This window comes from Stegodyphus dumicola, chromosome X1 (genome assembly GCF_044657685.1).
Source record: "Stegodyphus dumicola isolate Sdum_Otavi_A_Nest chromosome X1, ASM4465768v1".
NCBI lineage: Eukaryota > Metazoa > Arthropoda > Arachnida > Araneae > Eresidae > Stegodyphus > Stegodyphus dumicola.
Genome location: NC_140780.1, coordinates 133,657,760 through 133,673,003, shown reverse-complemented (window position 1 = coordinate 133,673,003; position 15,244 = coordinate 133,657,760). Strand labels below are relative to the sequence as shown.

Below are 15,244 nucleotides of genomic sequence, written 5' to 3'. Positions count from 1 at the left end.
GATTATTCTGTTCTAACGGATAATATACTTTTAATTAAAATGATTAAGTAAGTTAATTATTAAAAATTTTCTTTTTATTTAGCCTATTTATTACTAAAACCACTTTATACGGATAAAGGTATGTTCCAACCGGACTTTTAAGTTCCAATTTTAAATTTTAAAAAAAGCAATGAAAAATTTACAACATTTATCTAAAAAATTAATATGAGATGTTTCTTATGCATAAAGAAATATAAGAAAGAAGTTCCAAACTCTTTTTCAAAAAATAAAGTAATCTGGGACACAAAGGGTTAAGGGGGGGAATACTGTAAGGTACTTTCTTCTTCCCCCATATCTTGCCTTTGAAGTGTAATTGGAAAGCATGTTCGACTAGTAATCGGAAGGTCCGGAGTTCGAATCCGGAGGACGATACTGCACGTTTTTCGGCTTCAAAATAAAATAGTGTTTAATATCTGTACAAATTAACAGAGGGCATGAGAATGAAAAAGGACTGATACTGCATGCGAAACAGACAGTAGAATATTTATTAAAATGTGAAAGAAGTTTAATCACATCAAGGCAAAAGCAGTGCGATAACGCTTTCTGTAAACACTTTCAAATTATAATGAAAGTTGTATTGCTGTCTTAAAACATCATGCACCTTAATAAATGCATATTATAATTTAGCATTCGTAGATTATATTCAGGCGTCGTTTAATTTTCATATTTAAAATATACGTCATTTTCTTGCGTGCAAAACGAGATGTAGTGGTGAGTTTGCTCATGTGTAAGAATAAATTTCATTCAGAGGCATGAAAGGAATTATACACCATTTTATAGTATTTTTATTTATACGTATATTTAATTAGTTTTAGGTTCCTTAATTTATTTATATACATACAAATGTAAACTTTTTGAGTGTAATTCGAAAAAGGTGTGTTGAAAATTTGTATTTTAAGCTACTGTAGAAAACCAATGAACCCAGAAGCACTTAATAATTGCAATAACATTTAGAATAACAGCAATAACACTTAGAAGTTTTTTCCTTCTCCAAATTTCAACCCATTCATTAGTTCCTTAGCATTTAATTTAAAATATTAAAATTTTATTTAAAACACTATACGTAGAACATTGCTATGCATAATTTTAAATTTATTTGGTTCTTCGCAATCAAAATCTTAAATTGCGCCAAAATTTCAAAGAATTGACCTTCAAAGTAATATAAGTGCACTAGCCTTTTGATGCAAAGACTTATCTATTCATTTTGTTAATTTAATTAAATTTTAAAAAATGCCAGACATTCATTGCTGAGCATTTATTTTTGACCAAACAGGAAACGTAATTCTGTGCCAAACATTCATTTTTGACCGAGGAGGAAACGTAATTCTAATATAACTGCTGAGATGAAATAAAAATTACCCAAGAAATGTTAACTTTGCACCAGATAAGGTTCTAAATCATTTTCTCACTTTTTGATGTGTTTTATGCAGCTTGGGAAAAAATAATTAATGAACTCTTGGATCAGGAAACAATGGTTCTAAAACAAATCTTCACAAAGGACATTGGCTTCTAATTTTCCATTTATGCCTATTGTTTTACGGTCATTACACTGTGCACGTGACAGATTTAGCGTTCGTTTTTTTCCCACACGTGGCAATAATTTTCATCTAATTTCTTTATAGATTCTTGTACTTATGGTGCTTGCTTCCGCTGCTTCAACAGATCAAAATAAGGCAAACTTGAGATTTTTTTTTTTTTTTTTTTTTTTTTTTTATTCTCTCCCCAAGATGCTCGATTTTTCTTTTATCATCCAAAATATATCTGAAGCTGTTATGATTTTAAGATGTTATTCAATCGCCCACCAGTGAAAAGAAAATTAGGAATACTTCTCAATCAAATATTGATTGAAAATAATGAATTTCTGCCAGTTTTAAAGATGCTTTATTTTAAACAGTGGTTACAATTGAAATGTTAGTTGCTACTCAAATAAACTAAGATATGTATTTCTTTGCCTTTCAGAAAACACACCTATTTATCAGTCCTGAAACTAAAATGATTACATTAAAATTACTTACATTCCTGAATTTGCTACACAAACAAGCTGAAGGTAATGCTTACCTTGCCCATTTCGGAAATAAAAAAAACTGATAGTTTTGCTCTTTGATCTCATGTGTGGATTTTTTTTTTTTATAATGAGCAAACGTCTTGCCGCAGAGGTTTGATTGCTTAATTGAAACGTAAACATGCAGGCACTTTAAATGAGGTTTGAGGTTTAGTAGGTTACGGGGAAGCACACTAGGGTTACCTGCCCAAGGGGAAGAGATGCTTTCATGGAGGACTATCTAAGGATAACTGGTCCGTATACACGTTACACACACAGTAAACCTGTTTGCCTGGAAATCGAACCCAGGTCCAGTGTCTAGCGATTTTAGCGCGCTTTGAATGAAATTCGAACCTCAAGGTAAGATGATTCAAAGCTTTCCATGCAAATTTCACTGAAATTTAAATGCCTGGTTTGTATTTTCTTTTTATATTATGAAGAAACATAAAAAACAGCTTATATCATGCCAGTGTGAAAAAGGGGATTTATCACTGCTTTAGAGCCCTCCCTTTTTTAACATGGTGTAAACAAACTGGTGAAATACTTACGTAAGTTTATGCATGAAGTAGTCTTCAATAGATTGTGCTGCTAAAATTTGTTCGGATCATAGGGAAAGCGCCAACAAATTAACAGCATCTAAACTATGATATTCAAATCGAGTATCACACTGAAATTCTTCCGCTACTGTAGTCTCTGCCGCGTTATTTCACATAGGCGCCTCTTACGTTACTAGTCACGAAAGAAACTTTTCTCCCTCCACTGTGAAGAAAACATTTTTCTAATTTTACGCTATAAATTGCAGGGTTCTTATAAATTAAAAATTTTATTCATATCAGTACATGACTATCTTAAAGTGAGTCATTTATAATTTTCGGAATACGTGATTTTTTGTTTAATACATTCCGTCACAAATATTTTTAAATAAATAGTTATGTTAGTTACGCAATGCTTGTTTACTTTATCATAAGTTAATTCAAAGCAATCTTTCATTACCACCTACAGTTACAAAAGGTGAGTTTTTCTGCATTTAAAAAATATTGTGAGCAATATATTACGTACGTAAATAAAATTAAAAAATTAAACATAGTTAAAATGAATATGAGAAACTATGTTTAAATCAATGTTAATTGCTCTTTCTTGTCCTGTTATTCAGAACGTTAAATGCATTAGTAAAAATGTTCGGTAAAATTAACATAACGATGGGATGTTGTTGTTGTTGTCACTAATCTCGCTTTTTTGATATCAGGACAAGTCCACGAAATTCATCCTGGCAAGGAGTCAAAATTAGTCGTTAGCAGGAGCCTTGGGCATAATGCGGGTGACAGTACAACTTTGCCCAGTTTTGCATACAATATTGAAGGTGAGCACACCCGGAAGGGGATTCCGAGGGTTTCCCATTCCTCTTTCCCTACCACCAATCTCTTGAGAAGACTTTTGGGCTTGCCCCATATTTAGAGTGTGGCCCATGCCGCACAGACACTATACGTTAAGAAACATCCAAGCCTTCTCCGGGATACGAACCCGGGCCTTTCGGTACGGCAGTCAGCGTCGCTAACCACTATCCCGGTTAGGCGGCACTTTGCGATGCTCTGTTCGAAACCGATATTACTTTTCTCAAGAAGACCATTTTTTGATTAATCAGATTTTTCTTTCCTCCCAGCTTTCTTCGGTTTCGTTCACCAGCGGCTGAGTGGTAAAGTCGCTGAATTCTGCTAGTTTGACCCGGGTTTGATTACTGGTATGGTTTTATAGGCGTTTACGTGGTTTTTCGCATGTGTAACGTGAAAACGATCAGTTTTCCTTAGAAAGTCCTCCACGAAGCCATCCTTCCACTTTGGCAGATAGTCCTCGCATGATTTATCATCTATATATATAAAAGGAAGAGTCTGTCTGTCTGTGTGTCTTTTGTTCGTTCTGCACGTAAGCTAATAGACTCAGGGCTACGCAATTTTGTACATAGGATGCATCTAGACAAGAGTCAATGCACCTCGAAGCGATTTTTTTAAAATTTGAATGAATTTTTTTTTTAATTTTATGTTTTTTGATGAAATCGCATCAAATCGATAATTCTTTCTCATTATATCAGCAACAGTGGCATATATCACTGTTGCCACTCGGAAAAATGAATGCAATTATTCTGTGCAGTTTTTAAATTTAATGTTTCTCATGGATACTGGACGTTTCTCGAGAGAAGGCAACGGGAAGTTGGTTAATTTATTTATTAGGATAATTAATATTTGTATTAAGGGATATTGCTTATTTCATTGTAATTTTTTTATATGTAATAAATTTTTATTGAATTTTTTTTTTTTTTTTTTTTTTTTTGATAAAGTTGTTCTGCAGAGTAAACTTCTGTGCAGTTTTTAAATTTAATGTTTCGTGTTCCCTTTAGACATTTTTCCGGTACATTTAAAAGTCAGACGAAGGCTGATCGCGTAGCGGCCTAGTAATCAAAACTTTCTTCAGTTTTGGCTTATCGTAGTTCGATTGCATAGGGATAATTACCGAGTCCTAGAGGCCGGCTGTATGAATGCCCATTTGTAAGGTGATTCTTATAAAAAAAAAAACTTGTTTAGTAAAGCATAAAATACCTTCAGATTTTTTTTTCTGTAGGAGGAAAAGAGGCACAACGAGTGTTATATAAGAAACAGGTAACAGATAACAGTTTCTGTAAGTAACTAATTCCCGAAAGAAGTACTGCAATTGCTTTGCAAGTACTGAAAGGAAATGTGTTACAGATAAAAATTGAAACATTTCGAAACGTCGATATAAAGTGTTGAATATGATTTTAAAGAGTTAAACAAACAAAAAAAAAAAATAATAAACTCTGTTACTTTAAGATGACATTCATCTGAGAGCGGAAGACTTTTGTTTGATCAGCAGCATTCGCAAACGTCTCGCAGTAAAGAAGGAAGAGGTGGGAGTGTGCAGTGTGTCTGTGACAGAAAGATTATATGGAAATTGAGAGGAGGAAATGATGCGTTTTTATGTCTAGGAAATCAGTAATCTTTGAGCTTTAGGTCTTCAATGAATGTGAATGTGAAAATTGTGTGTTCTGTTCCTGGCAATGGAAGAAATAACTTTTTTTAATGTTGTATTTGAATTAATTGATAATTCTTATGTGCATGCCTGAAAATATAAATTTACCTTCAAATGTACACCTTTCTTTCTTCCCCCTTTTTTTTACATAAGACAAAATTGATGCATTTCTAAACGCTTTGGACCATTTCCTCACATTATTATTATCAACAATGTCCTATTTATTACTTAACTTGGTTAAACTCATGGAGGTAAGTTATGTTTAAACTTGCCCTTACGTGAAACTAAATTTACCTTCCCCCGGCCGCGCAAATGATTGGTTTTCAGTATATTGCTATTCAGCAATGTATTTTAATTTATCTTTCAGATTTAATCAATCTGTAACTGCTAAGCAATCTCTACGATTCGATTTAAAAGCAATAAACGTTTTCCTTAATAATTTAAATCCTTATTTTTTTAATAATATACCTAACTGGTATAATTTAAAATGAACATTTTCATCATTTTTCTAACTAATTAAAAATATTCTCAATTCATATGTTTAGTTATGGACAGCATGTAATAGTTACAAAGAATGGAAGTATGGCTGGAATGCATGACGATTATTTAGATCTTTTCTGCATTGGTTTGTTTGATTATGGCAAAGCACTCGAGGGCTATCTGCCGAAGGGAAGGGATGCCTTCGGGGAGGACTGTCTAAGAAAAAAAATGAGTCGTAAAAACGTTACACAAAAGAAAAATCACGAAAACACCCATGCAACAGCCCGATCGTGGGATTCGAATCTCGGACCGAACTACCAGGGTTTTTACCACTCAGCCGCTGGTGGTCTCTGCGTTAGGGAATATACAATATAGAATCATTTAATGATCCTTACTGTGTCATAATTCATATTACATAGAAAGACGTCGAACTATTCTGTAGAATTATCTATTTCTATATTTTAGTTTTCTTTGCTAAGCAAAAATAAAGAAAATTGTAGTAATATTTTCTTGGGTAGTAAAGTAGCAAGGCTCAGAGTATCAACTGAATTAAAGGAAAAAATATTAAAACAATTTCGATTTTTAGATAGACACCTGAATTGGCCGCAACATCATGTTCTATTCATTACCTACATTTAATCAATTTTTTGGGATCGCTATTAATTATTAAAATCTCTCTGGATGGGAAAAATACTGAGCTCATCATATTATGATAACCTGTGATATATGTTACATACCTTCTCGAAATTTCAGAAATTTCATGAATAAGGCTTTTATTAGTTAGTTATTCCTTACTACTTTAGTTCTTCCATTTTTTAAAATTTATTTATTAGTTCAGAAGGGCTATTAATTTCGTTTTCGTGTTTTGCGTTAAATCATTATAAACGGCCTATCCCTTTTCAAATTGTTGCCACCAAATGTTAGAGCCCAGCATAATATTTAAAGAAATTAAATATTGAAGAATCTGCACAAATGTATGTATATTTCTCGCATTGTGATAAAACAACGGTACCTAGAGTAATCAAATTTTGAATAATGTAATCTTCCACCGAATATGGGCATCTGGAAGCTCTAATTTAGAATTTGAAATTTCTTTTATTATCGATTTCATATTTTGTAACACTTTAACGAATTTTTGATTAACAAACTCAACGAGTTCAAAACGAGCAATGGCAACACTGTACGAAAAAAAAAAAATCTTCAGCGTGCGAGACTGCGTATTGGAAATTCTAAAGATATGCTCATTTAAAAATTATTTTGCGATATTGCTGTTGAATTGAATTTTGTGGTTTAAGTGCAAAGAACATGATATTTAATAAATAAAGGTAACACACAAAACGTTAATAAAAGTCCCTTTGGGCGTAATGTAAAATCTGAAAGCTTTCAGATTTTATTTTATTTATTATTTTTTTTTAATTTTTAGATTATTTGATATCAGCATTATTTACGAGCAGTATAATAACATTCTTAGATTCATTAATATTGTTATTTTCTCCTGATAAAATACGTTGGAAATAAAAAGGAGATTATTAGCTCTTAAAAACTCTTTGAGGGAACAAAAATAAAATAATATAATGTCAAGCATTTCTACCAAACCTTTTATATAACGTATGAAATTCAATAACTTTATAAAATTTGGTCCACAAATGACGAAAAAGTTTGCTTGAAAGTATTCGTTTCTCTGCGTAACAGAATTTCATTCACACGTTGGAAGAAAAAATGCTATATTTCTTAGAACCTAAATGATTTTATAAATATAGTCATTGTTAAAAATTGTGCTTGCAGGCATTCCAGATTGTGATCTGAGCCATAAACAAACTTATGAGACAAACCAAATTTTTTACTTCCCAAACCACAGTAATCGTTAGACTTTGTTCTTATTGGTCAGTTGGTTCTTATTTGATATCAGCATTATTTACGGGCAGCATTATAACATTCTTAGATTCAGTAATATTGTTATTTTCTGAAGATAAAATACATTTGAAATAAAAAGGAGATTATTAGCTCTTAAGGATATGACATACTTTTCAACCCATTTATATAACTGAAAAAAAGAAAATAATAATGTAAAGAGATACACTGTTATTCATAAAACAGATTTAAATGGAAGTTGTTTTTATTGTATTTGGTATTAAATAGTATCACAGATTCGAAAAGCGAAAAGGGCTCCACCAATGGCTAAGTGGGTAAGACCGTTGAATACTCGTAGTTCGACACAGGTTCGAATACAGGCGAATAGGGTAGCTGCAGGATCGGTTTTTCTAAAATGAATAAGAGGCGAATCTCGTGCGTAAAGTGAATACGAGGCAGTGTTCCTTAGAAAATTCTTTACGAAGGTATCCCTTCCTTTAGGCAGAGTGTCTTCGTACGCTTTTGCTATATTTAAATAAATTAACTAAACTGAAAAGTGAAAATAGACTTAACTTGAAGCAGAACAGATAGGTGGGCATTAAGTCTTTAAGGACGCTACTAAAACGTTCGAGTAACTAATCCTTTTGCCCACTTACAAAAAGAATCACAGGTTACGATAACCATGAATTCTTTTTTAAGAAAAAGAAGTATTACTTGGGCAGAACAAAATAAACTGAAAACTTTAGAAACATTTATAGTTAAAAAATAATTCAGATGTTGAAAAGAAGATTTACATAAGTTAATTCAATTATCTGAGAAGGTGGCATCAGGTTTTTACCTCTTAGGCGCGGGTTAATTGCAGGATCTATTCCCAAAGACGGCTGGTATGAAAGTTAAAATGGCTAAATCAGTAATGCTTTGGCTTGTCTCGTCTATTTTATACCTCTTGTTGGCGTATGTTTGATCTAGATTTCCGAGAATCGCTATGCGAAAAAGATGCTAAATTCTTCCAACAAGAATCTTAAATATCAAATTGAACAACTTTACAAATTAAAATAAATAAATAAATAATTTTACAAATTAAAATAAATAAATAAAACTCAGTTAATGAAACAGGTAAAAATCATTATTAACATTCGAGATATTTTAGATGAACTACTTCAATTAGTTCGGAAATTCGAAAAGAAAAAAAAGTTAATTAAGTGATATGCAGTGAATATAACACCGTATTGCAATATGCGTATCAGTTTTAAGAACTGCACTAATCTGTACTTCTTTGCAGACAGAAAACAGAAATCAAATACTAAATGCTGCGGTGGAACCTGATAACTTCCCAATAAGTCCAGTTTTAGACATCCAGAAATTTAAAGCAAAAACAGCTGATAATTTCCAGGTAAATTGTGCCAGTTAATTTTAAAAGAAGAATGCTGGGAATTGTGTCTCAAGAATAAGAAAAATGCCAAGGTATTAAAAGCTCTGTTAATTAACAAAGTTTTATCTGACATACCGATGATAGCTATATTGGTATTAAGCTAAAATTTGCTTTTGTTTACGATTCCTAAAAGCTGGAAATACGATATAATGAATAGTAACTATATTGGTACGAAGTTAAAAATGGCTTTTGTTTACGCTTCTTAGAAGCTGGAAGCACTCAAACACTTAAGCTAAAAGGCAAGGATCAGGTTCTTAGAATGGCTGCTCTACGAAGCACGAATAAGAAAGGATGTTTTACTCTCAAGTCATAAAACACTGAATTTTAATTAGCTCAGAAAGCATCGCTGATAATATGCTCGTAAACATAGTTCTCATTATATATAAGGCTTTTTACGTCCCCTCATCGAAGGATGTCAAATAAGGTTTTTTTTTTTTTTTTTTTTTTTTTTCAATCTTCCAATTTTCTGCGTAGGTTGCTTTCCGATTTTCATCACTATCTCCGAAAAAGGAGCTATAATACGTCAGGCTATAACAGTCACATATCGCAGTAAAATAGTCACGGCGAAATTATCCGTGGTTCGATTCCCGGCGAAGGCGGTTGCTAATTTTTCATCTTGCCTGCTTCCAAATATATACCTAATGTCTCTACAACCCTTACTATATAAACAGGGATTCAACTAATTCCGTTTGAAGTAAATAGAACAATAGTCATTACTTATTTTCTTAGCAAAAAGGAAGTGATTGTGTTTACGAAACACGACATCATGATTAAACTCAATCTATTATAATAGAAAAAGCAAGAAGAATTTTTAATTACATTCGGGTTGAGGCATGTGACACAAGTGAAACTTTCGTTTACAAGTCGAGGATGGTTTAATAGCTTTAAACATCGAAATAATCTTCATAACATACAGATTACAGGAGAAGCAGCAAGTGGTGATACGAAAACGGCGGCTGAAACCCCAGCGATATTAAAAACAATAATTGAACGAGGAAATTATCCTCCAGAATTGATTTTTAATGTTGATGAAACAGGCCTATTTTAGAAAAGAATGCCCAAACGAACATTTCTATCCCGTGAAGAGAAACGTGCACCAGGATTTAAAGCTGCAAAAGATCGCTTAACACTTCTACTGGGTGGTAATGCAAGCAGAGATTTCAAATTAAAACCATTACTTGTTTACCATTCCAAAAACCCAAAAGCGTTGAAAGGGATATCCAAATCAACTTTACCTGTAATTTGGGAGTCTAATAAAAAATCATGGAATCATAAAAATCATGAAAATTTTCTTGAATTGGTTCACTGAATATTTTTGCCCATCTGTTAAACGCTATTGCGAAATTAAAAAACTTGAATCAAGAGCACTACTTTTAACTGATAATGCTCCAAGCCATTCAACGAGTTTATTTGACTTAATATCATGCATTCCAGTCGAAGTGGTTTTCTTGCCGCCTAACACAACTGCTTTAATCCAATCAATGGATCAAGGCGTTATATCAAATTTTAATGCTTATTACCTGCGGCAAACGTTTAGACAGATGTTTGAAAAAATCAGACGGAGAAGATAAACAATCAATAAGAGAGTTTTGAATAATAGAGAATCAATAAGAGAAAAATGTTTGCAAGGAGTGTGCAAGAACATTTGGCCAGATCTAAGGAAGGGCGGTGACACTGGATACTTTGGTCGATATGAATGAAATAACGGAATTAGCGAAACAAACCGGTTTAGATGAGGTAAATGTGGAAGATGGCGAAGAAATAGTGCAAGAAACAGCAGCAAGTCTTTTTAATGATGAGCTCAAGGAATTATCGGACCAAGAATACAAAAAATATTGAAAGTAGTGATTTTGAAGAAGAGCAAAAAGCGTTTCGAAAAACCAGTTTGAACAGAAATTATGGACTAATTTATTGAAAATGGCTCAAATTTTGACAAGAGTTCAAAGGCAAGACGGAGTGTTATGGATGCCTTATCCACTTACCAACAACTTCTTACAGAGAGCAAAAGGAAAACGCAAATTACATTAAATATCTTCTTGATAAAAAGGCAGAAAATTGGAAATACAGAGGAGACTGAATGATCTGAAATGTAAACATACTGACTTAGCATTTTACTTATTTTTATATGTATATTAGTTTATTATGTTTCTATATTTGTAAGAAATAAATTTTTGTTTTATTGTTATAAAAACATAATTAATAAATTTAATGGTAAAATACCTGACCAATTTTCTACCCATCTTCCCCTAACCCCATTATTTACATGATGAGATAACCTCGTTTAACGTTGTTTCATATTACGCTCTACTTTATGGAACGTATACCCCGCATTAAGCGGGGTCTTACTGCATATTTCATAAAAGTTATACATCATGTATGAATATTTTTACCTTCATGAATTCCGTTTAATTATATGAAGCTCAAGATAACCATTATTTTAGTTCCAGAATTTGAACTGAACACTCATTCATATTCTTTGCCTAAACTGCCTGAGATGTTGTGTTCATCAAACTGCCTGAGATGTTGTGTGTGCCTGAGATGTTCTAGGGGTGGGGGTAAATGCAACTTATTCCCTCCGAGAACCCTCCTGGACTTCAAAACAGCTTTGCTGCCGGTTGAGACAGACTGCTACAGGAACTCGCAGACTCCCTCATTCTCAATAAGAAGTCGCATTGTGAGGGCAGCATGACTGTTAGAGGAGATTAAGCCCCTTTATAGCTTTCTTTCTTGTTGATTTTGCAACCTCTGTTTTAGAGCTGCCTGCTCTGATAAGCTTTACGCACGATCATAAGTGTTTACCATGACTGTCGGCTTGGTTATCTGAATATGGCAAAACACTCGAAAGCTATCTGCCTATGTGGATGGATGCCTTCCCAGAGGACTTTCTAAGGGAAATTCGTGTTCATGTTGCCTATGGGGAAAACGACGAAAACCAACCATGCAATCATCCCATTGGCGTGGGTTCGTACCCGGGAAGGAACTACCAGCTTTCGAATTAATGGAACGGCACGAAGATTGCTGTTAATGCATTTTTTGTATTATATCAACCTATTTCCATGCCGAATTTCATTAAAATCTTGCTGCAATTTTTGGCGATAATCGACCAAATATTAATTTTATCCTATTACCGCGCAAAAATATATGATACGCAACGTGTTAAAAAAAAAAAAAAAAAAAAAAACACTATGCTGAGGGTATTAAAGAGAAAAGGCGTTTTAGAAAACTTTATCTACTTTAGACAGATTAATTAATATCTAAGCATTTATTGGAAGAAATGCTTAAGCCCTTAAGCAGCCAATTTTTCTGAAACAGGGTTTAAAGTTGAAACAAACCTTATCACTCGGTTTAATAAAAATATTCACTTTCATTCGTTTTCCCTTTATTTCACTTTTGATTTTCCGTCCCCCCTTTTTTTGTGTGTTGTTGTTGTTGTTTTACCTTGTGCCGTACCTTCGTTTCTTTCTTACTTTGTGCCATTTTATATATTTTTTTCTTTTTTAACTGTTTTACAGGACAACATTTCTCAAGCTTTTTTCAAGCTGGGACAACTTTTATAAATCAGAATGTCCTGTGGACCATCTTAGCCTTCGATAGAAAATTTTTAACATACGTTACAACCAGTATACTTAAAATACAATCAATTCAAATTTATTTAATTTTGAATTGGTATTAAGTAATTAAATTACTAAGAGAAAATTTGTACTCGCTTTTAATAATTCAAGACTATTGAAGTTTGGATAATCTTTATCTTACTAACTGAAATTTAAATAAATCTTGCAATCACATCCGGGACATCGATGAGCCTGCCGATTCTTGCACAGGCACAGCTGGTGTACGCTTGGGGGTAAGCTTAAATCGAGATCAGCACATACATCAAGTCGATTTATATTCCCCCCCCCCCTTTTTTTTTTTTTTTTTTGAGCTGGTGATAAAACATTTTTTTACACAGATACATAGGAGCAAACTGAATTATAATTTTTAAAGAATCATTGTACAGTTCGCTATATTCTGTTTTTACTGGCAATGAGGTGCAGAAACGAGACATAACTTCTGCGTAGAATTTCTATTTAAGTCTTATGTCATTAGAGAGTTCAATTAACTGTTTTCCTTCATTCAATGTCAGTTTGCTATTTTCAAAATCGCTATAGAAAATACAAGAACGCATGTAAATTTGTTATATTTACGACTTGGAAAAAGAAGTTTCAAACTGTGATCTGAAAGTTTCGAGATGCGAACATAGGTTATTGGATGATTCTTTTATAATAACGATATAATTTTCTGCTTGGGAAAAATTTCCTATTTTATGCAAATAATCCATAAACCAAGTTTCATCTCAAACATCTTTAATTTCAGATAAGAATTTCGCACTGAGAATAGTCAAAGAATTATCTTACAGACAGAGATTTAGCTCATTTAGTTTTGAGAATACACCTGAAAGATATGCCAGTGTATTTAGCCGCGTGTCATCAGTAAAAAATGCTGTAAAATGGTAATTACTTCCAAATTGCTTAATTTGTTACAAAATAACAGGACATTTTTGCAAATCTAAGATGACAACAGTTTGAGAAACACTGAAATGACTGAAATTTTGTTAGCATTCGAAGAAACCGGAGAGCACCTGAAAAAAATTAGTGTTTAGAATTTAATGGTCAAGCACTATAGTCAAAATAGGACAAGAAATGATCCATTTTCTTAACTTTCTGGTTTACTTAAATATACAAGAACGCTAGGTTTCAGTATAATGCAAAGTCATCTAAATTTAATCATTTTTAATTTCGCAAAACATTTTGTATTGAAATGAAATCTCAGAGAAATCATTGAAATCCTGCAAAAAATAATTGTGTTTCTTTTCCTGATAGAAAAGAGTTTATACACAGGATCAAATCGATAGAAAGTAGCTGATTGTAATAATACTTAAATTTGTTTACTAAACGTCTTCAAAGAAAAAAAACGCACCTATTTTTTTTTTTTTTTTTTTTTTTTTTTTTTTTTTTTCAGAAAATCACATACTTCGTTATAAAGCAGTTTTGGCCGATCGATGGATCGTTATCTGAAAAGAAAAATTTCATTAAGATAGTGGAAAATCAGTTGGTACTTTGTATGTGTTGTTACATCGGGATGGGTAATTTCTCCCGTGATCATACAAAACAGCTTGACTGTAACATTAAAAAAAATGTTAGTTAGTTTATTTACGTACAGATTGATTATTTCATAGCAATAAAAAGTAATGTTTTAATTTAGTTTTAGTTTTCTTCTTGAATCGAAATAGGTTATGTGTTTTATCTCACTTAAATGAGAAAAATTATTTTTCTTTAATTTCAGTTCAGTAAAAAATGAAAATAATATTATGCGTCAAGTTTTAGGGCGTACTTAAATAAAAATTAATTTCATTGTTCTATTTTAGTTGAAGTAAGAATGGGCTGATCGTTTAGGTGAATAAACTGTTTCACTGTTTAATTTGTCGAAAAAGTGCATTTTTATTTTGTTTTATCGAAATACAAATATTAATTTTTTTGAAATTGTGTACTCCTTATTGAAATAAAATGCGAAGTAATAAAATTCCGTCATTTGCGACACAGTAAATATACATTTTTCGAATAGAAAAATCCATTTATTAGGAATTTTGAGAACCCAGATGGGATGTGTTACCAGTTAATCCGGATATTTGGAATTTTATTGTACACACACACACACACACACACATATATATATATTTAATTTTTGCTTATAAAACAAGTGTTATGTCTCAAGCCTTGTTTCTCCATCGTTGAAAAAAATAAAGCCCTGACACCTTTGTTTAAAGAGAAGAAAGGAGATCAGAAAAACATTATATATGAAATGAAGTTTGGCATTAAAGATATTATGACATAAAACGTTTTGCTTATTTAGAGCTTAGGTGTACAAAAAGCTTTTTACGAGGTAAACAAGGGGACAAAGAATAAGCATCAACTAATATATATGTAACAGTATTACAGAAATTTTTTACATTTCTTTTCTTTCATGTCTTTGTGATTTTGGTTCTAAATTTTTTACTTTTTTGTCTATAATTTATATATATGATATTTGTACAATATATATAGATAGATAGATATAGATATAGATATATATGTGTGTGTGTGTATTATACACATATAAACACATATATATTTAAATACCTGTTTAGGCTCAAAAAGCTAGAAAATAAATAAAGAAAACATTTCAACGATAATTCTTAACTTTACACTTCTGAGTTCACCAACAGCCTTTCTGGCGGTAATCTTTGACACCACGCTGAGAGAAAGAATAGGCTTTCACGTGATTTTGAGTTGATGCATTTCTGAACTCGAACGACTTGTTCTGCAAGAAATACGACCGGGCAAAGA

General features: G+C 32.3%; 1 long non-coding RNA gene across 1 annotated transcript in view; it reads left to right on the top strand.

The window, feature by feature from the left end:
* The window catches only part of LOC118193100 (uncharacterized), a 248,105-nt gene that overhangs the window by 34,312 nt on the left and 198,549 nt on the right, over positions 1-15,244 (top strand). The gene's annotated exons all lie outside the window — the stretch shown is intronic.